Consider the following 24119-nt stretch of genomic DNA (forward strand, 5'->3'; position numbering starts at 1 on the left):
GCTCCTGCTGAGCAGCGCTCGCACAGCATCCAGGCTGCCTCTCCAACCTCCCCCCCACACCAGTAGGCTGGGGGTGGGCAAGGTCTTGGGAGGGGGCACAGCCAGGACAGCTGAGCCAAGGTGACCAAGAGGATATTCCATACCATATAGCATCTGCTCAGATATAAAAGCTAAGAGAAAGGAGGAGGAAGGGGGGCATTCGTTATTTATGACGTTTGCCTTCTGGAGCATCCGCTATGCACAATGAAGCCCTGCTTCCTGGGAAGTAGAGAATAGCATCTTCTGTTTTCCTTCATTTCCAGACGCACAACTTATGCTATTGCTTCATTAAACCACCTTTATCTTGATCCACAAGTGGGTTTTTTCCATCTTATTTTCTCCCCTCCTGTTCTACGGAGGAAGGGAGTGACAGAGTGGCTTGGTGAGCACCTGGCATCCAGCCAAGGTCAACCCCCCACACTAAGTGAGGAGTCTTCTTTTACAACAGAAGACTGAAGTATCTTCTCTACTGATTATTTGTGAGGCGGAGCTGCCATCAAGACAAAAAGTAGTAATCAAATTCAGTGAAAGTTTGTCAATACACAGGAAAAATCACAGCAAGAGAAGCCCCTGCCACATCCCTTCTACTGGATAAATGTGCCAAGAACCTGGATCCTTAAGCGAGCAGACAGTAGGCATGATTTTAAGACACCATCAAGTGACCAACACATACCAGCCTTCCAGCCTTACCACACTAGGCTACTGAATTAATCCTACAACAGTTCATTTCCCTGTCTCAATTTTACAAGTACAAGTCTTCCAGGGACACAAATTCCACTAAGGAGTTCAAAACTGTATCCTTACAGAAATATGGCTTTTTCCTATTGGAGGTGCAATAATCATACACCCTTTCCTTAATTAAAGCAATGCTGCTTAAGAAAGATTCTGCAGGAACTAGCACTTCATCTAGCTCATTATCTGCTGAGATTTATTAGGCACATCTTCACTTTTAAACATGTGTACATATTTTATCTGTACTTTCCGTAAAATTTCACATGCACATGAGGTGCAAACAATACACTGACATACACCAATGACCTGATCAAAACTGTCACACCATGGTTTGAACTGGACTTCAAAGAGCTCTAAAAGACATTAAGAAATGAAAAGTATTTGCATGCTGGGGGAAGACTGCAGCACATTGTAAGCAAGCCCAGATGCCGAAGACTTCCCTGAACTTTATTTCTCTGCAGCTAAAGAGGTGTTAATACTTACTATCACCCCAAGAATGTCTTCCAGCATTTTCAGAGGGGAGGTAAATTTTGCAGAGAACTGACTGTTAACTTTACAGCTCCTTCCAGACTTCAGAGAACTACAGCCAAGTCTGCAAACTGAAGCTCCAGCCTAGCAAGGTACACCATTATTGCTATGCTCAGCCAAAACTTTCATACCATCTCTGCAAGAAAAGAGTGTCTTACTATGGTAAGACACAAACCACCATGAAAATTTAACTTTTTCTGTTCCTAAAAAAATAAAAAAAAATATCAAAAATATACTAATTTCTCTGTGTAGACACTGCTTAATGAACTACAACTATTCCACCACAACAAAAAAAATAATCATATAGGTAAAAAACACCTCTTGCACACTCTGCAAACAGGCTTCTTCTGTCCAACATCAAGGCTTTATTCTACAGCTGGAATATCATAACATATTGATTAAATACAAAACCAAGGAACTCTGGTGAACCAACGGGACTACGCAGGAGGAGGCATGCTTATCTGGTACAAGATTTGGAGCATTTCTTGTCTTTAGGGCATAGGAAGTAATTAAAAAAAAAATAGTCATTTGGAACCTGTTTCTGCTAGGAATGTTTTGGTGAAGAAAGGAGTTCATAAATTCATACACGGACAATGAACCAGTGCATAGAAGCTTACAACAGATTACAAGATATCTACATGCTCTCTAATTCTTCTTCCACCTTTAGTTTCAGATGCAGAAGTAAAAATATTTAAATCTGTTTAAAAAATATATTCTCAAACTGTTAAAAGGTAGAGATTCCCCACCAGGTTAATATATCCTTTTTAAAAAAGAAAAAAAAATAATCACTGTAATTTTCATTTATTTGTTTCTGTTCTAGTTTACTCAGTGTGAGTGAACAGTGTGCTGCTGCAGCAGAGAAAGCCAACAGGGTGCCGGGTTACATCAGTGGGGCATCACCAGCAGAGAGAAAGAAGTCATTATCCCCCACTACTCAGCGCTTGTCAGGCCACACCTGGAATACTGCGTTCAGTTTTGGTCCCCGCTAGGCAAAAAAGATGGGGCCAGGCTGGAGAGGGTCCAGAAGGGCCACAAAGGTGATGCTCAAAGGACTGGGAAGCTCTGCCGTGTGAGCAAAGGCTGAGAGAACTGGGTTTGTTCAGCCTTGAGAAAAGGCGGCTTAGGGGAGACCTTAGCACCATGTTCCAGCACTTAAAGGGTGGCTACGAAGAAGATGGGGACTCCCATTTTACAAGGAGTCACATGGAGAAGATGAGAGGTGAGAGGTAAAGGTTACAAGTTACTCCTGGGGAGATTCCAATTGGACACAAAAGGAAAATTTTTCACAATGAGAACCATCAGCCGTTGGAATAATCTCCCCAGGGAAGCGGTGGATTCCCCAGCACGGGACACTTTTCAGATTCAGCTGGGCAGGGTGCTGGGGCATCTTGTCTGGACAGTGCTTTTGCCAAGAAAGGTTGGGCCAGGCCACCTTGACATCCCTTCCAACCTAGTATTCTATGATTTAAACTATCACGATCAGAATCATCAAATTATTCCTCCCAATTTCAGTTCTTGAAAAAAGTAAGCAGAATATATTGTTCAATTACCTCAGAAGGCTGGTTGCAGATCAATGCCTGATGCCTTGGCAGTTTCTAAGACTTCTGCTTGGAAAAGGAGTCTGCACAGGATACAGGCAGAAAAACCTAAGCAACAGAAACTACCTCTGAGAACACAATTTTAAAATTAATCTCTGCATCAGCATTGTGATACAAATGCTTCAAAGATGTTCAAGTAGGTACGAAAGAAATAGGGGCACACATTTATAAAGAAGAGGTAACCTGGTCATGACACACATGAATTACACATTTAAGTCCAGAAAAAGAAACACGTTTTTATGTAAGAGATTCTCTTGCTATTGCAAAGTGCGAAAATCTGAACTCCTTCACCCAAGCAAACTACCACACAAGACAGCACCTCAAAGCTGACAGCTATGTGCAGCAGCTGACCCTAGTACTCCCGTTCCAATTTGTAAAGATATACTCAGATGGCTATCACCCTTATTTTGTCACTAGAACAGAAAAATAAAAACTAAAAATTGTAATTGAATATAAAAATAAAATAAGTTGGTCTTGTATAATACAATACCAAGCAAGAAATTCTGAGCCTTAAACTATAAACTGCTGGAGCAGAGACTTTTTCCATACAGGTCTCAGCATAAAAGGGGCCCACCAATGACATAGGCTCCTACGCGTGAGTTACAAATAATAACAGTAAAAGAAATTTAAAAGAAAAAAAAAGCAAGCACAAATAGGCAGATTGGATTCCCAGTAGATGAACGCAGTCTAACAATTTACAATGAACACATGTTTGAAGTCAACTTCAAGTAATATGCTAACAAGAATTATGTGCATCTGTTTCATGCTCCCTGAGAATAATGCCATCAAAACAGAATTCAAATGTTTCAAAGCTACAGAGAGCCTGAGCTTGTCTTTGACTAATTAAAATTAACCATGTTACTGAGGTTACAAGCTCACCCCTTTGGACATTAGCAAATTCTGGCTAAGGTCACTTCATCAAGCAAAATAATGAATGTATGTGTTCAAAAGGCATGAACAGTATCTTTTTTTAATTAACATATTACTAGAATGAGGGAGATTTATAGAGTTATTTGAATTTCGGAAGACCCACAATAGCACTCTTCAGTCATAATACTACAGAGACATAACAATATGCAATAAAATTATAAAAAAACAGGTCAACACTGGAACCTTAGCTGAATTATTAATAAGGTTAAAACAGCATCTGATAAGAAAACAACCTATTTTTACTAAAGAGTATCAATCAGCTTTCATTTTCTTTAAAATTCAAATAGAAAAAAATGTAGATTTAACTCTGGTTTGAATACTTATTACTGAGGCCGTTGCATCTTCCAAGTTCCTTACATAAATTATAAACATTCTTTTCCTAGGTCAAATGTAAAAGGGGACAGGAGAATCAGGACTGGTCTCTAAACAGAAAGTTCAAGGTACCGCAACAGGTTTTTTCCAGTCTTCATTTTTATATGTTATAATATATAATGAGAACATTAAGATCATGATACAGAAGAAGATTAGGATTCTCAAACTGCACTATGCAGAAAGATTTGTTTAGTGATAATGGATTAAAACTCTGAATCTACCAGTAACACCGCTGTAACAGACAGGAGGTGCTGGGAAAGCTTAGCCAAGGTGTGCAATTACCATCAATTGTCCCCGCACCAGCAGTTCCACTTCTCTGTGTAATCGGTTCCCGATCAGGAGCGGCCTCTGGGTATCACTGCAATATAAATAAATGTTTAGGTGAGAAACTGACAGTTTTAAAGACCATTATTTCCTTTGCAAAGCATGGAAATCCATGCTAAAGCATTCCCCGTGGGATCTGTTCCTGTCTGAACACAGATTTACTCACTGTGTTCCAACTGTCCCACATGACTATAGACAATTTATTTTTATATTTTTTAGCATATTGGCACTAACAAACTCCAAAACCTACTAAATGAAAATAATCTTCTTACGTCACGAAATAATAATAAAAAAAACAACCACCCTCACTTTACCAGATACTGATCTGATTATTCTAAGAATAAAGCTGATCAGTATAATTATACAGTTTAAAAGTGCATGCTGTGGACCCACAGATCACCACAGACAATATTTCTCTAGGTGCCAGCTGTGATTCAGATTTGCTAAATGTCAGTTCTCTTGTAAAGTTCCTTAAAATAAAACACTAACACACATTGGTTTCAAATTATTCTTTCAAATTAGAAGTTTCCTACCATTTGCTTTTCAATCAGAACATTTTGTCAAAGGCTTAAAATTTTGAAGGTGAAGCACAGTAATTTCATGCATTGTGTGCTACATCAGCAAAGGGCTGGATTTAGAAATCCAGCGTCCCACTCAATTGCCCTGAGAAAGCCAATCAGCAGCTTATTAGACTACTACAACATGGATGTTATCTGCATCATGTAGTATTTTAGCATTAATATGTAAAGCTTCCAAGCAATTCTAACCACAGAAATATTGTTCAGATTTTTTTGTTTGGTGTGGGTTTTTTTTGTTTTTGTTTTGTTTTAAAGTAACCCATGAGGTACCCAGTAGCTTTATCTATTCAACCAGAAACAGATCAGGATGTACTACTATCACGTCTATAGAGACATGGGTCCCTGTGATAGCCTTTTCCCTTTTATGCCCTGTGGCAGGCAAAATTTGATCAAAGACTTCCCAGAAATTCATTGTCTGTGATCTGGAATTCCAGCTTTACCTTTACCCAGTTAATCCAGCTCTGAGCTGAAGTATCAATGACATTCTCTCGCATACAGGTTCAGCAGACCTGGGTTGAAAACCACTTTGACATTTTTGGCTTGGTATCCTGCCCTCAACAAATGCATTCGATGCTCATGTGTAGCCTTTTGGCTGCTTGCTTCCACAGCCATCTGGCAGGATGGCACACTGCCTGCTTACTAGGTGATGTGCCAGTTTCACTAGGGCAGAGATGCCAAGAATAGGTGGTTTTAAATGCACAGCCAGCACATTAATTCACTGCCATCTTGTCTTAATGCCTTTCCTCCACCATCCCAATGAAGGCAAGAGTAGCCATACAAGAAGAGACCAGAAGTCCACCCAGAGCCTCCTCTGATTCCAGACACAGGTCATTAACACATGCCTTAAAACAAAGCAAGAGCATCAAGAGCTGAACAATTACGAGATAACCTGCTCATCAAAAGCCTGGAAACATTTCAGCTGAAAACATGCATATGGGCTTCTCTGTAGAAAGTGCTATAAACCCTGGAGTGAACCCTCTCATTTAAAAATGAAAATGCCTCAACACTGTTTAACATGTAAAACAAATTAAAGCCACTCCAGCAATGACACAGTGCCTGTATGGCGAGGTTTAACACAATTAATTCAATACACAGTTGAAATTATTTTGAAATTACTTTTCTGTGTTGTTTCCTGTGTTTTATCTCCACAATGGAGACAAGCTTTAAACTGAACTATTTTATTGCCTGAACATGATTAATAGAGATATAAATACAACTACTTTTTCTGTATCTTCATTCCTACAAAGTTTAAAATCCTGAAGAATGAGCACCAGTGCTTAATTTTCATGCCTGTCCCTGTAAGTCTTCACATGTCTCCCTCATCCTAATACAAAACACTGAACAGAGAAACCATCTGCAAGACCGAAGCCTTCACTGTATGTCATGGGTACGGAACCTTTCAGCTGGGGAGGTCAGACAGCCTACAGTGAAGATAGTTCACGCTCCCACGACTCCCCCAGCCCATGACAGAAGCCAATTCCACTTTGTAACGAGATAGGCAAACTTTCACAGGATCGGGAAGGACCATAAATCACTTCCCACTCACATTTAAGGAATCTGTGAAGAAAAGACCAGCGAAGAAGAGGTAGTTGCAGAACTGTAGTGAGAGGAACTGCCCACATGCCAAGTTTTATGTCAGTGCTATAGCTGAAGCAGTGAGCAACCAGGTAGAACGTGTTATCCATTGCATGCCTGCCTAGCCTCTAAGCCATCTGACTGACAGGCTCTATATTGCTGGCACACGCAGAGCACGTATTCAAAATTAGCCTCAAGGCTAACAGCAACAACACAGGACAGATCAAATCACACAGCATTAAAAAGCAAAGCTGACGGAGTTCCAATACACACATGGGGTTCCTCTGAAGAGGTGAGATCCAGCCAGCGCATATAAATATGACTGACCTTTTTTGGCAGAAAAGAGATTTTTGTAAATACATTTGATTTCCCCAGTTATATGGCACACACAGGTGCCAATTTTGAAACACATTTGAACGCTGGGTACAGAACAAATGCTTTCCAGCCCTGAATTAGGAGTTGTATCCTATTTGGACAAAGACCATTTGGAAAAAAAAAAAAAAAAAACAAACACAAAAAACCCCAACAAACAAACAAAAAACCCCCAAAGTCAACAAACCACAAACCAAGACCTCATCCTTATTCTACTCAGACACCCAAAAAACTGACCTTCTCTCCACTCGTCCTTATGACTTTATCTTTGTTTCTTTTCTCCAGATCTTTCCTCCACCCTTCCCATCCCAAACTCCTGTCCAGCTCTCGGATAACCTAAGGCCAGAACTCCCAAATACACAGTCACCTACATTTGTCAAGTCAGCCACAGCAAGCTCCCACACAGACCTCTGTCTGCTGCACCAGAAAGAAATGCTGATTTGAGCCCACAGTCAGAAACACCAGCTAGCATAAGTTCACTAAACTCTTCAAAGATTTACAAGAACAGAACAATGTTGATTTCTACCAGCTAAGCCCATCTTCTGACAAGAAGGGCCAGCACTTCAGATCAGACTACTTAGCATTTGCATTATTGCATTAGCAAACTATACGTACAAAGCAAATTTCTTGTTTGTTCCATGCAGTAGTTGCCATATTTATGGATGCATTTCAGCTCCTTGCTATATATAACTGAGTATTATTAACTAACAACACTCAAATGTTTCAATAGAAAGGTACTTTCGATCATAATTTGTTTGTGAAAGATACAAGAGCTGTGAAGAATGTCTTTATATTTGTAGTTCTAGTCATGAAAAAGCATTTAAGGTCTTGCTACAATTGTTTATGCTTTTGGGAAGCAGGCCAAGTATACTAACTTACACCAGCCATTTCAACACCCTCACACTTCCATAGCACCACCTAGACTCTCCCCTTCACACAGCCAGATGCAGGCCCTTCACAAGATCCCTTGTAAGTGGCAGACAAGGCATGTACACATGCTTTTACTGAGCAACTAAATTCTCTAACGGAGCAGGGGAAGAAAAGGTCTCCACAAGGCACCACAGCTACTCTCTCCACCTGTTTCTGACTAGTGCATTAGATTAGATGGCAGAGGAATGTCTCTGGGACTTGCCCAGATAGCTCTACAGCTAACCAGGGCCGTTACCAGATAGTTTAAAACCAGTGAGGCTCATCTAATGTGCAATAAATTGATTTTGAGCTCTAGGATAAGGAAAGCAAAACAAGGCTTTCTTCCTTCAGCCTTTCAGCTCTGCTCTCAGTTCTTTGATGGGACAAACAGACCTGACCTCGACACACCTGTGACAAACAGTTAGGGGATCTTCACTCACCTCTTAAAAAGAGGCAGCAAAATTCCAATGCATTCCTTCCAGTGCTGCCTGCTCAGGAAGAGGTCAGCACACTCTCTGGGCCAGGACATATTTTTCATTCAGCGTATGCATTGCTCAATTTGTGTACAGTTTCCTGCAATATCTGTATTTATCTCTCATTTGAAAACTCAATGCACATTAAGCTAAATTCCTTCCATTCTTGCTATTTCTACACCATAATTACATTACAAATTTCATAAGCTAAAGCTGTGAAAAGCAACAATCCACTCTATTTGAATGGAAGCAGATTACACTTGCTCAAAATTCTATAGAATTTGTTTATATTTGCATGATTTGCAAACCGTTGTGGGGAAAGAGGATTACTGTAACCACCATGTTTGTTTGGTTTTTAAAGTGCTTGTTTTTCCATCATGTAGCAGATAACATCTGTAGTCATCATGCCTTAGTATACTGAGCCTCCAAGACAGATAATTATAGCAGACAAAAACAAGATAAGACTTGTTGTAATATCTCAGCTGATACATTCCCCTGCAAGCACAAGAGTCTCCAATGTTACTCTTTATTGGTACCCTGTTCAACTTAGCTCCTCACATCCCATAAAGACAATCTCCTACCCTTTCCCTTTGAAAATGTTTGTTTTCAGAAAATTTCTCTCCTGCACACACACCCACCCGTGGGGGGAAAAAAAAACCACAACAAAAAAACCCCAACCAACAACAACAACAAAAAAAACCCCACAACCAACAAAACCACAAAACAAAACAATGACATCTTCCTTTTTTTATGCTCTTGTGAGAAGGAAGCATCCCTATCCTGGGAAGCAGCAGCAGAGTCCTAGGACAGGCAGGGACTGAGTTACCTGTGCTCCTGAGTCAGAATTCCACTATCCTGCTTGTTGAGGACTTCACAGTCTTCCTTCCACATGAGGGAGATGCCCTTCCCCATCACCTGGGGCACACTGATCTTATGTGACCCTCTTTTAAACAAAATCTTCAGAAACCCTGCCTAGCATTCATCCTTCATGGAACCATACCCAGCCACAGAGCTCAGCAAGGCTGCTGCTTGAAAGCTCCCTCTGAAAACAGTCACATGCATGTACTTACAATGGAAAAACATCTCAATTCACAGTAACATAACCCCTTGCAAAGCACCTGTAATCACATTACCCAAACTAGAGATTTAAATGAACATCAACAAAAAAGCCCTCCAAGAACTAATTCCAGAATACCAAATCATTTCTAGATACCTCTTTTCCTGTACGAAGATCAGACTCATTCCGTCAAGTGATGTACTTCAGAAGGGTTAGTACTGGGCACGAAAAAACCCCAAGCAACTTTAACAAGGTGAGTTACCAGGACAAAATCATATTGGTGCTACAAAGCATGCAGAGCTAAGTTACACAAAGCTGCATGTCGTAGCCTGATACAACAGCAACCAAACTCACAGAGCACAGAAGATGCCACCACACTACACAAAACTAGACATTAACCCAGGGTATCCATTAAGCACAAAATGGTGAGGGGGGAAAAAGTCACTCAAAAAAAAAATGTTCAAAAGGTTTAATAAAGTAGTTATTGAAGTATAAACTAAACCCACCAAATATTAAGCAGGCAAGCAAGCCTCTCTGAACACAAGCAATTTTTAAAAGCCACTGCGTGCAAGAAGCTTATTTTTGATTCTAGATAGGTCTCTAAATGTGACATCCAGCTAAACAATGGAACAACTGAATCCTAGTAGAAACAGGAATGTGTGTTCTATCTCTCTCTCTCTCTCTCTCTCAAAAAAAAAAAAAAATCAGAGAAAAACTGTAAAAGTGAACAGCTCTATTGCTGTTCAGATCTGTCTGCAACAATGCTGCAAATAGGACTGCCAAGGGGCACATGACATAAGGCATTTTGCTTCAAATCCATATTTTGAGTGTCCAGAAAGGACCCCAAACCACTGCACCGTGGTGGTACGCTGGATCACAGTGAGGGCAGCAGTTTTAGCATTACCCCCTGGAATTGCTGCAGTCACGGACTCACAGGTAACTCATGCCAACTATCATCTTTGCAGTCAGGCACAGGACTTCTGTCCTCTATGTTTTAAATGCCTCTGGTCTTACTGGTACTCATTAGAAATCAGACACAATGATTTGCACCTTCCTGGATATAACTGACAACATGAAATACAGTAAAAATACAACAAAATCTAAAATTTCCACCTAGCACTAATGGAAGCAACCCAGGAGAAAGCTCCGTTACTTAGCATGGTAACCTGCTACAGCTCCTACCTTTTATTCTGTTCATGTCTTATTACAATGTCAGATTTTGCAGTCTTTCCTCCAAGGAAAGTCTTAATATGAAGGGTGGAAAGCTAGTGAAAATAAAGATTAATGTATAACACACAGAGAAAATGTTCTTTTTAAGTAAGATCTCCAAGGACTATATTTTCACTAAGACACCTCATTCTTTCCTGTAGAGAACCTGAAAACTTTGACTAAATATACCCAACCCCACTGGATACATTTGGGCTTGGAAATATCATTTCACTAATCATGAAACCATTAATATATGAGAAGAACTTGTATTACTACAGTAGTACCATGCTGCCAGAAGTAATTGCACATTAGTCAGCATATAGCCCCTGTAAGAAATGTCCATATTACTATACAAATTACCTTTTTGAAAATAAAAATTAAGCTTTCATACCTCCTTATAATAGCAACACTACAGGTCCTTGGAGCATTTAAAATGGTTTAAAAATAAGCTCAAATTTCCCAGAGTTTTAAATTGCTTCAAGCTTGACCCAGCAGCTGAGCAAGGAAATAGAAATATAGCAGCCATAATTACAAGTAACTTTGCTAAACCCATGTGCCTGGAAAAATCCAGTATCCATTTTAAGAAACATCAGCTTAGAGGAGGCATTAGTTCTGCTATCCTCAAGACCTAACAACAGTCAAAAAAAAAAGGCCAGAACTGGAAAAAACTTACTGTCCTACAGTATCTCCTAAAAATGTAACCCCAAACTCATTTTGCATATAAAAATAGAAGCACTGTAAAAAAAAAAAAAAAAAGCAACAAAACCCCATGAATGCACAGGATGAGAACTAGCTTCTTTTCTAAAGAGAAATTAAAGAAGGTAGATGACCACTAAGATTGGAAGAAGGGTAAAAGTATAACCATAACCACTTCTGATATTACCAAAGACAGCATATCCAATTCATAACTAATGTTTAAGCTATAAACAACAAAATATATCTAGACCACATTTACACCCAGGTTCAAGGCTGCTACATTCAAGATAGCTGCTGCTGGACAGAAGTCAACTATGAAAGTAAATATTTTAAATTTTACCACTTCCATATTCTCAACTCTCTTCAAAACCTCTTTTCCAAACTACCCAAATGTCAATCAGTGCAGAAACGAACAAGTCCTTTGGTCCAACTGACACATACATAGTCAGTTCTGCCATAAAAATCAGAACTTTTTCTTCTTTCTGCAGCAGTCACTATTCTCAACATTAAAATCCTGCAAGAAGAAAATGACATCTCTGGTTAACAGAGCTGTCAGGGGATGTGCGGTGGAAAAATGATTAACAGAACAGTGCAAGGTGAGATGGGGAAGAAAGGAAAGCTGGCTGGTTTTGGGGGTTGTTTGCACCATTTCCTTGGTGAAACAGAATGCCTCAAAAAAGCTGCAATGTTAAGGTGAAAAAATAAATTTCAGGTGCTAGCTTACATTTTAAAACACACCTAAATCAGGGTGACATTTGAGACAGAATAAGAGTAGTGAAACACTTTCAGCTGAAACAATTCATGGAAGTTGGCACAAATTTTTCCAGACTTTGGTCTAAAACTGTACTATTTTGGAAAATAAATCATCTTTGTTCTGCCACTGCCACAGTTTCTGAGTTGCATAAATATCTTTCCTTATATTACCTCCATTTAAAATACATCCCTGTAACTGGCTTTGTTCCCAAAATGATGACCAAAAACTCATTAAGAATTCTGAATTAGTGTGACAGGGATTAACACCTACATATGATGAAAATTAATTTTGTTATTCTGTGAGACAGGGCACCAACTTACTGCACACATTGACTTTCTAAATTTAAAGGAAAAGATCTAATTTATATGACAGAAGTAGAAAAATCTATCCAAGTAGAAATTACCAGCAGAGTATCTTAAATAAACAAAATCCCTTACTGTTTCTGCCATGGCATCTCTCCAATTGCCCACCAGTTTCGCTTCCTGTTTTAACCAGTTTAGCTTCCAAACTTGCTTTTCGGGTTGGTCCCCATGCCCCCCACACTCACCCCAATGTTTACCATAGGTAAACTTAATATATGCTACCATTAAACAACAGCAGCCTCCTCAAATGACAGTCTCATTTATCATTAGAACTCAGGGATTCTTCAATCAATCTAAACAGAATAAATCATTAGCCTTTCCTACTCTAAAGAAGCTAGACAAAGCCATTCTCGGCTCAGAAAACAGAAGACACCCATGAGGGATACTGTGGATATTGAGGATGCTGGCAGGAATGGCCCCAAAAGTTCGCAGATCTACAGGTTCCCAGGGGCCACATTGCCGGTTGCTCTGGGGAATCAAAGTCTTCATCTCATCACAGAAAACGCTCGGTTAATCATCAGACACTGGTTCCACAAGGCCATAACCTTTTCTGCACACAGCTCCATTCTTTATCTTCCCTATTTCTGCATCTCAAATTTTCCTCCTTCAAGGATGTTAAGCTACTCCAAACAGAACATTGTTTAGCTCTTTCAAAGCAGAGTACTTCATACCTCTACACCTGAACACATTCCTTAGTACTTTTGTACAGATAAAAGTCAAAATGACAGAAAATATTTAGCATTTGCAATAAAAAAAATCCATGCTACATTCAGCCTAACCCATATTGGTGTACAGGACAGTACATAAATGGCTTTAATGTCTTTTAGCTATAAATCAAAACTACAGCTATTGCAACGATCTTCTACCAAGTTTTCAGGGCTTCCATGCTCAGGCTGCAAAAGCTGCAGAAGGGTAGATGAATTAAATGACAAAGGCTTTTAATCCAGCTGAACAAACACCAAACCCCACAATCCCCACAGACTCTTCGTATCCAGCATTTCACATAAAAATAGAGATTTAAATATAGACAAGAACTTCCAACATTATAAAAGGTGAGAAAAGTCATTCTTCAAGGAACAATAATCAGTCCCCAACAGTGAGCAATTAGAGAAAGAAATTTATTTTGTACCTTTTATCATAAGGAAAACCACACGCTCTCTTGCAAGCAGGCACAAGTTTGCTCTGGCCATGCTCCAAGCTAGCTGGAAAGCATGCAACGATATTAGCCTAGCACTAAGCACAATCTAATAATCCCTGCTCAAAGACAACCAGCTCGGTTTCAACATGAGCTAACTCAGTTTCCAACTCAAGAGTGAGTCCATCCACCAATGGTTGGCCTAATCTCATCTGCCTCTAGACAGAGCTCTGATCCACATGAAGGGTAGGAATTCCTGGACAGAATCCTTTGACAGGGGCCAAACTTGCTGCCGATGCACATACTGGTGATGGATAAGAACCATCTTACCAGCTGTGCCTACTGCTTGAATGCTGCCAGCATCTAGACATACTGGACAAATGCACTGTAACAGGTTGTTCCTGCACGGCAAATGTCTCCTCAGCCTCCCCAGTAAAACAATGCCAGAAGCCTGTAGCCAGAGCCAGAGTAGAAGGCATTAAACTGGATTCACTCGACCTTTGAATCTGAACCCTCTCTCTCAATTTACCCAACAAGATAAAGCCATGAGCTTCAGGAGAGCAAAGTTCCAGACTATTGGCTGCAGTTTCAGGAAAGGTCATTCTGCACCTCAGAGAAGGGGCTTGGAGCATTTTGATAGTCTCCCACATCCTGTGGGATGGACAGAAGGGAAGGCTGCTCCCTTTTAACAGGGTTTTTTTTGTTTTACTCTATCACAATACCTTCTTGGCACCTTTCTTCTTTTCACATACAGTTTTCTTTTCAAGAAAACACAGGTACCTGAAAGATCCACAAAGGTTTCTAAGTTTAAGACACCATTCTTTTGTACCCACTGTGCCACTAAGGCAAGTCTTATCCTGTACCTTAAGCTCCACACCACCAGGAAAGCAGCACTACCATGGATGTCTGTGCAAGGCAAGGCCAGCTGGCCTTCAGAGCCTGGATACGATGCAATGCACTACCAGTTCAACAGTGTATCGTAACTGTAGTTCAAAAGGCAGGTTCCTACATTTTGATTAAAAATCCTGGACAGTCAACCAACAGATTTAGAAAAAGATCATAGGATAGAACAACCCAAAAGGTTGAATTCTTCTTGCCAGGGGGGGTGTAGGGCTTCCATGCAACAGTTCAGGATGGGAACTGCTACCTCTACAGACAGCAGCAACTGAAGTTATTTACAGAAAAAAAACTACAGGAAAAAAAAAACCACACAGAGAAAAAAGAAAAGAAAAAAAAAGAAAAACAGTTGTGCACTGCACAAGACTTCAAGAGAACAATATGGCAATAGAGACACCGCTACCTCCGAATCAAACACATGTCAATATCTGCCCCGCAGAAAACCTGCCAGTTCCTCAGAAAACAAGTAGGGTTTGCATACTTACCCCATTCAAATAACTGACAGTAGTCAATTTTGGCATAACATAGTTACTCAAACAACTGAAAGCAAAACCTTGCTAGATATATTTCTTTCTTAAGCTATATGGGAACATCAATCAATACTTATTTCTCCCAACTGCAGTGAGGTGTTTTCTATGCTGTTACTTGTTTGCTTGTTGGAATGAAAGCCCCGTTTCTGAACCCCAATTTCTAAGTTACGCTCACTGTAAGCAATGGTTCCTATCATCTTAACATCAGGATCAAAACTGAGATAGTCCTAGTCCACATACAGAACTACAGGCAGACTATAAAGAAGCCACACTTACCACTAGCACATGGTGGAGCATGGAAATAATAAATGACACATCAAAGACGGCTTCCCAGCTGTAAAGGATTCTCCTTTTTAATTCATCAGCTCATTCAACTGCCACATTACTTTGTTACAGTTCATATTCAATACAAAGTAATCACAAGTGTTTTACTGGACTAAATATGGAATAATTTGTAGCAATTTGATCCAGAAGACACTAATAAAGTCCTTGATATCACCTTTTCTGTTATTAGAAAGCACTTTTATGATAAAAGCAAAGTTTCTTGACTTTCAGTAATACGCCATTTGGTCCTAATGTACTTCAATGGAAAAAATCCATAGAGGTTTCAAAAAGCCTAAAATACAGAAACATCTGCTAAAATTTAGGTGCAGCTGTTTAGCGAAGAGGTCCAATGCTCGAAAAGCCAGTATTTAAAGCTCCCTCTGCAATCAATAAAAAAATCTATTTAAAATGTCATGGAACAGAGTGAAGTATTTGTCCAGGTTCAAAGTGATCTTTTTGGTTTGGTTTTGTTGTTGTTGTTATTTTTTGGGTTGGTTCCTCTCCCCCTTTTTTTTTTTTTTCCTTTTAAAGCACTGACATCTTTTGGTCATCAAAACTTAGAAGGATTTTTTAATTTAGTGTCACACAGGTGTTTCAGCCAATTTCCAACCAGGCTATAGCTTGCTGCTTTTCCAAATCAAAGCTGTTTCAGTTATAAGAATAAAGATCCCCAAAGCAGTTTAAATTTTGGTACAGGAGGAGGCCTGCTGTATTTCCTGCATAGTAACTGCACTTCAGTGGTGAACAAAATGTATCTACGTTAAGCCTATTACTAGCTTTAGGCTCTTTTTAACAACTCTATACAAATTTCTGTACAAAGCATCTTACACAGCACGACTACATTGTTTTATGTTGTGGGGAAACCCACATTATATTTATGTAAAAGACTACCCCATATGACCCCGGTATAATGTTGGGCCAGGGTTGTGGAAGTGTAGACTGTTATAATCCTTAGCCACAACCAAGGAGGGTGGTGTCTCTCCAAGCTGTTGATTTAATTTTTTAATTGAAATTGAAAGAGACAGACAAATTCCACTTTTTCAGCAATAGCATGAATCATTAAACCTCTACCAGGCAGGTAACATTCCTGCTATAAAGGGCATGGATTGTTACAATGAGAAAGCTCTGTTTTTTACTGTACCCCAGAACAATCTGAGCACACCAAAGAAAACAGCAAAAATAAAAAACATGAGACTCAACCACGAAGCTTACATCTGCCTGCCTAATGCTATGTAGTGCCTGTGAATATAACGCATAAGATAAACTACCTTATATAAATTGGAGAATAGAGTTAAGAGTTGATTTAACAAGGAAAAACAGTAAGTGATATTACAGCCTTTGCCAGTTACCAAAATCAATGACTAGAGCAAAGCTACAGAGACTGTCACATTTCAAACACTGTAATCTCAATATTCCTTGTACAGTTTGTACAGGCTCCAAGCACTTCATCAACATAATTTAAATAATGACAATAATGCAGTAACATTGTTTAAGAAAATTATAAAACTTGAATGCCCTTTATGCTTCTGCTGGAAGAAAGAACAGAAAGGATTAGAAATGTAATTAACAACCATAATGTTGGTACATGGAACCACAAGCTACTCAAAAGATTTAGATGTTCTTGATTCATGGTAACTCTTGCGGCTTGGTATCCTGACTGATTTCATCACCACCAATGCTGATTTCATCAACAACACCACCACTCCCCCCAAAAAGACCCAAAACCAAAAAACCCACCAACCAGAAAACGTTCTTTCAGCCTTCTAGGCTGGGAAAGATTTGAGCACAAGACTAATAAGAATCTATAGAGAAACTGTTTCTGAGCTGCCAGTGACTACATGTTTCCTGATCAGTCCCTGTGCCTACACTGACACAGTCACAGACACAGCCATGTCTTCCGTCTTCTTTGGATATGGGTTAGAAGCACTTTTTAATATTGACAAATATCTATGTTGCCTTCCTGTGTTGTTGGAAAATGTTGACCTACAGAGTTAAGTGCATTTTGGGAACAGGGATGTACTTTTTATTGATCCTTTGCAAAATATTTGTGCTTACTCTCATATCTCCTCAAAGAAGCTGTTCAAGCACAAAAGTAAAAGAGCTAATTCAACTTTGAAACACATTCCCTCCCACACAAAAGACCCAAAACAAAGAACAAATCCCACGCTCCGAGTTTCTATGGAGCTTACTACTGTCTTTGTCAGATCACAAGATCATCGATCAAAATAGAACTTTCCAAAAGATAAAACATTTGTCAAAGATGTACAGGTATCAATAACTTCTTCACAGTCACTTGAAACGTAAACTTCCCTGGTTACTGCTGGGTATTGGGAAGAACAAGAATTCTCTCATCTCAAGAGCTACGTTTTCAGGCGAGGGATGTTACAAAACTGAACTCCAGGGCGCTCTCCCCAAAACACCCATTTTCCTTTTACCACAAAAGCTTTGTGAGCAGATAGTTTAGGTACATGAAGAACAACTTCTGCATGAGGAACAACTTGAGCAGATGAGGACTTCGCTGGTGGGAAAGGAGACAGCAGGGGAGAGCGGGAGTTTGAAATCACATGAAGCATAGGGACAGCTCCTGTGAATTCCTCAGCATAAGAACTAGGGAGCACCAAGTGAAACTTCAGTGAAGCACTAAATGCAACACAGAAATAGTAATTACACACATGTAATTGACCTCTGGAACTTCTTGCTGCAAGGGCCTGTGGGTGCCTGTAGCTTACATAAGTTCAAAAACCAAGTAAATTCACATGGCTCAGGAAGGCTCTGAGCCACAGACAGCTGACAGAGACAATGCTGAAGAATGTCACTGTGGGTTTGCACTATTCCTATACTCACCCCACGTACCCATCACTGGCCAGCACTGGAGACAGAGCACAAGCTCAAGGGATTTCCCATCTCATCTAGCATGGTCCTATGTTGATGGTTCTCCTTCAGGGAAAACCAGTGCAAAACGCAGAGTGCTGAAGATATTCAGGATAAAACACTCATTTCTCTGCTGACTTTTCAGATTAACAGCAATGGACAGAGGCAACAGTTTTATTTTTATTTGTTAATTAATTGGGTCAAAAGAAAATGTCACTGTTAACCTTTCTGCTGCACAATGCATGTCTGTGAGCACAAACACTACCCAGAATATCCAAGTGACTTTTAAAAGACTTTTATGGATATTCTATTCTCAAAGGATGCTGGACGAGATCAATGGACGCCAACCACGATCATTATGTATGACTTACCTTGCCCATTTCCTTCCCTTTCTGCCTTTGAGGCTCTTTTAGTGAACTGAATGTCTTTCTGGGGAATTTCATTTAATATCTTGGCAGCATACTCAATTCCTCCTGTCAGATCCTTGAGGCAGTCCTATAAATAAAGGGCAGAATGCTTTATTACTAGAGTCAGCAAAAGAATTGCGCACAATGATGTCCTTACTCATACCACAACGTTATTAAAATGTGCACACTGTTTCTGTGGTTCAGAGGCAAAGGGAGTCAAGCAATTGTAACTTAATGGCTTCAGTTCTCTCTCTCCTCTTAGATAATGTGTAACACTGTATTTTGAATTCTGCTCCACATGAGCTGCTGTCTCTGCCTCCTCTACTTCTGTTCACTCACACAGGCCCACACATCACCACTTTTGCTTGAACATATACTTCATTTGTGTTTAACACCAATACGTGATTAGTATCAACTGCAAACTGTGTGCTTCAAGTCCTAGCGAATGGCAGCCTGCTAGGACAGTCAGTGCTACCTTAAGGTTAGAGCTCAGGACTCCTGACTGACCCTTTTGTCTCCAGCTGCCCCTAGATTGCAAGAGACCCGCAAGAAGTCTCATAGGGTGCCCCCCATTCCACTACCCACTGAAACTTCTACAGCCTGTTGCTGCAGAAAAGTGGTCTCAAAACTTTGATCCAAAGTAAAATACAAAGCAGGTCATGGCTAAATGTGCTAATTTAAAACCAGCCTACTTGAAAAAGACTTCAAAGTACTTGCTAGTGTTACAGAACAATCTATTCAGGGATGACTTACAAACACACATTGCAGCCAGACTCGTGATTTTATCATGATGCTCATCCTACTTGCATGCACTACACCTATGGGCTTACAAGATAAGGAAGAATTTTATTTACTTTTCAAAAAAAGAAGATAGCTCTAACATGAGGAAACCACTAAAATAAAACCAATACCTATCATTTCACCATTCAGAAATTACAACCCTACAACTATCCAACATCAAAAAAATCAACCAGTTTTGAAGTGGGCAAAGTTGCTTAATGTATTTCTAGCATGATTCTCCCTGATCATTAAAAGTACTTTCATCTTCCTATTTTAAGTGATTAAGTAGTATTTATTAAGAACTTAAAACTTGATGTTGCCTGGTAACAGAGCTGCAAGAAAACAAAGTCCAAAAAACCCTCAGCAGCACCTTACTCAGGTGCAGCAGTTTCAGGTAAGGCAAACACATACAACCTATGAGCAGCCATTTGTCTTTCTAAGTAGACAGTACATATTCCTCACCAGGGAGGGGTGCAGTGTGGTATGTAAGCTAGAAGCAGAAGTATTCTCAACACTCTGAGGCAGGGCATTACATTAAGAAATTAATTTCAAAATAGTTTATATTTAAAGCTTATACAACTTTAGCAGAACATTATGTCTTAACAGTGATACCATCGAGCAAATGCTCCATATCAACCATTAGCAGCTTCTTCTGGAACAGAGAGAAGGAACAAAGACATGCTCCACTCAAATGAGATTTTAGGAAGTTAATCCTTGCTACAGGGGAATATGCCAATTGTCAGATTTTGTTCATTTTATGACAGAGATACATATATTTCACCCAAATTATAGCTTTCTAGAGTGAGCAGAAATTCCACTAGGCCAGCTCCTTATGAAAAATACCCACAAAGGAATGAACTATCACTGTGTAAACAAAGACATCCTGCACACACCTCTCCCTTTCTCTCCCATTCCATTTTTTGTTGCATGCAAGCTGCACAGGCCAAGAAAGTTGCTCGTACCCATACTCCTGTCCTCTTGACCTTGCCTCCTCACCCAAATTGTTAAAACTGCTGCTCTACAACAGAATTTTATGGGAGGAAAACAGGATTCAACTGGCCCGAAGTCCCCCATCAACTAGATTATATATGTATTTCTGAATGTGGACTTTGGGAAGACCCATTTAATTAACTCCTATTTAATTAGCTGCTGAGCTCATTTCTGGGCACGTGAGGGGGGTTGAATATCAATGCTTGCAACTGGTGTTGTGTAGTCACTGCCTTGTTCAGCTTCTGTTCACAGCAACTCTTAAACATGGAACAGAGGGAAGACGGTATAAATGTTATTGCTATGATGTCTGCTGGCACAGAGGATAGGAGGGAATAATAAAAAAAAAAATTAAAAAAGTGTTGCAGAAGATAGACCTTCCAAAAGTTCTAAAAAACCCTCTGTTTTTAGAGCTACCCTGCATTACTATAGCAGCACCTCTAGTTAAAAGGAAAATAAATGATCTACCCTTCATTTACACCCAGTGCCTTTCTGGATTTCAGTACAGTTGCACTGGTTAGGTCAAGATGACTCAGTTCCACATACGTTGCACACAATGAGGCCACGAAAGACAGAACATCAGTATGGCTTTCACTTTGGTCCACCTCCAGCAACGCAGTTACCAGTCCTCTCTTATTGCATAACAAATAAAACTTATTTTGCAAATCCAAAATTAAAGTAGACTTCCTCTCATTAAAATGCTCACATAAGGAATAAAAATGGTGTCAAATAGTAAAAATATTGCTGGTCTAGGCTCTTAGCTGCTGCAGATCAATATGACTCCACTAGGCCTTATTCACTCTTCACTCAATAAAACTCATTCTGTTCAGATCAGTCACCGGCTCTCTCCCAGTCTACACCACAACATTCAGATCCTAGATTTTTAATAGCAGGCTTCCACAAGGACTTCAGTTTTAACAGAACTTCATTAAAGCGTAGTAATACAGTTCAAATAGACTTCACTTATGCACATGGGCAGTTTTTGTCATGCAGAGCCATGAGGAGCACTAACGTTAGTAAGCACTATGACCAGTAATATGATTTCATCCATACTAAACGCCAGAATCAAAAGAATTTGTGATTACTGCAGTAATACAAATAACAGCTGCCATGCATTAGCACAAATCAAAATGTGGGAAAATAAAAAGCACCATTACACATGGTTTCTAATTATTACAAGCCACACAGTAAACCTGCATAAAGTGACATCATTGTTTGAACTGCATCCAGATTAGTTTCATGTCTCTTATGTAGCTCTGTGACAAAAAAAAAAAAAAAAAAAAAAGAAGAAGAAGAAATTAACTGAATACTTTAGAGCAAAAAGAAAGGTCTTTTCACTGGACATCTGTTGATGGCACATGGAATTGCTTATTTCCATTTATCTTGACAACAGCTACAGAAAGAGTGTCCAAGGTCTCAAGAAAAAAAGTTTGTAAAAGTTCATAAAATTACATCTTTAGATTTGTCTGAAAAGCCAAATATAAACATAGAAGCATCAAAATAAATTATGCATCAGTAAGATGAATTTAGCAACTGACAAATGCAAATATTAAACATGAAAAAGTAGGATGTTCGCACAGTTTTAATTTTTTTTTCTTATATACACATACAAGTCATATATATGTGTGTGTGTGTATATATATAGTTTCATAGTCATTAATTAAACCAGCACTGTGGGGTGAGCTGCTTTTCAGGCATATTAAGTAAAAAAGATAATGCTTTAAAATCATATGCATGCATTTTTAAATACAAGCATGCAATAACTCCTTGCTGCCTTTAGAACAGGTATCAATGTCAAACTTGGGGCTGGAATGTCATCACTGCTGGCAGGGCACTACTGCGAGGACACTCATGTATGCAGTGGTCCCACTGACACCATCAGGTGTTGTTTATGCATGATCCAAGTCTAGATGTCAACGCAAAACAGACGGAGCCAGCAGGGAATATACCATGGAAGAAAGTGGTAAAAAGAGAAGGATTAGCTACATAGATACCAATAAAAATCAAAATATTTTTTCCCTTCTTTTTCAAAGGGGAAGTTAAACACAAAACTAAATTCTAGTGTAAACGTGAATATCCTGATATGAAAGAGTTGGCATGTAGGCCTTAAACACACTTGAAACTCAGATATACTTTCCTACCACATTCATATTTCCAATCTCAAAAAAAAAAAATCTTAACCCCTGTGTTTAAACAAAATTTTGCTATATTCTGCTAAAACATGGGCTCTTTTTGCAAGGGAAAGCCAACAGGAAAATATACATTTAAGTACTTCCCATTTTTTAAAATGAGCTTACCTGCACATTACTTTTACTTTAAAAATTTATCCAATTTTGAACCACAGAACAGCTTTAAGTAGAAAAGTAACTAAAAAAAAACCAAAAACGACTAGACATCTCTGAAACCATTCTCAGAAAGCATTCAAATAGTTTTGCAGAGGCTTATTGTTTCATTGCTTAAGCAGCTAAACCCATAGTGCCAAAAGACTCTCTGCTTTTTAGACTAGATGCATCAATGTGCAAAGCAGTTCCTCTGTTGGGGAATCAGACCACATTTCAGGAGATCTGGAGTCCAACTTCTTATTTTCCCTGGACTGGCTCTCCTAAGGGAGCTACAATAAGTCACTTGATTTCTTCCAGACTCAGCATCCCATATGTAGATAAATTTATTACCTTGCTTCCCCTCTGCACCTGCTGATTTGTATTTCAAGGTGTGCAGATTTTAAAACAACATTCATGCAGCACTCTAGGATCCTGGTTCTGTTTGATTCCCATTGATATATGCTAATATAGAAGTGTATAAAAAGCCCTACCAGTTAAAAGAAAACTGTTAGATACACATCTGGGTTTATACCTGCAACAGTACCAGCACCGTTTAGATCTGGATGCAAAACTGAAGAGCTTGGGGTGGTGAGAAGTAGCACACTATAACTACAACAACAGATCATACTGCAGGCGCAGCTTTCCTCTCCTCTGAATTTGTAGGATATGGAGCAAGGAAGCAAAGCGGTAGACCTTTACGAAAAGGTTACAGAATTGTTTAATCATAAAAGTTGCCCTACTAGATTACCCCAAACAATAAATATACATTCACTGATCTAGTGGAGTACACTGCCTCAAATTCCCATGAAGGATCAAGTCACAGGATTGCTGTAAACATCCTTCACTCTTAGGTAAAACACTGCAATGCATTAACTTGCGTGATTTCCCTTTACTAAGACCACATTAGCTTTCCATAATGATGAGATATACATTGACAAACATAAGAGACAAAACTAGCCTCAGTGCAGGGCACATGTTCATCGAAATCAAACTAGATAAAGTACTATCAGACATTAAATCTGGCCAGAGAACAACTGGTTGAATTATTTGTGCAAAACCAGTGCCATCTTGGGACACTTAGCTCCCCCTTTGTTAAAATTCACAAGAGTCCTCATTAAAGAGATGAAGGTACATTAAATGAAGGCAAAAATTAGAGCTAATTTTAAATATGCACTGGTTTAACAGAACCTTGTAATCTGCTCAGGTGCATTACACTTGTGGTTTCCTTAATGTTTCTTTAATGATTTTGGAAGGTAATTCTCTGTTGCATTGCAAACCAGTTTTGTTCAGACACATTCAAGTTTTCCCCACAGTGGAGCAAGCAAGTTATCAAGAGAACTAATTAGCTTGACCTTCTGT

Source organism: Falco peregrinus, chromosome 2, assembly GCF_023634155.1.
Source record: "Falco peregrinus isolate bFalPer1 chromosome 2, bFalPer1.pri, whole genome shotgun sequence".
NCBI lineage: Eukaryota > Metazoa > Chordata > Aves > Falconiformes > Falconidae > Falco > Falco peregrinus.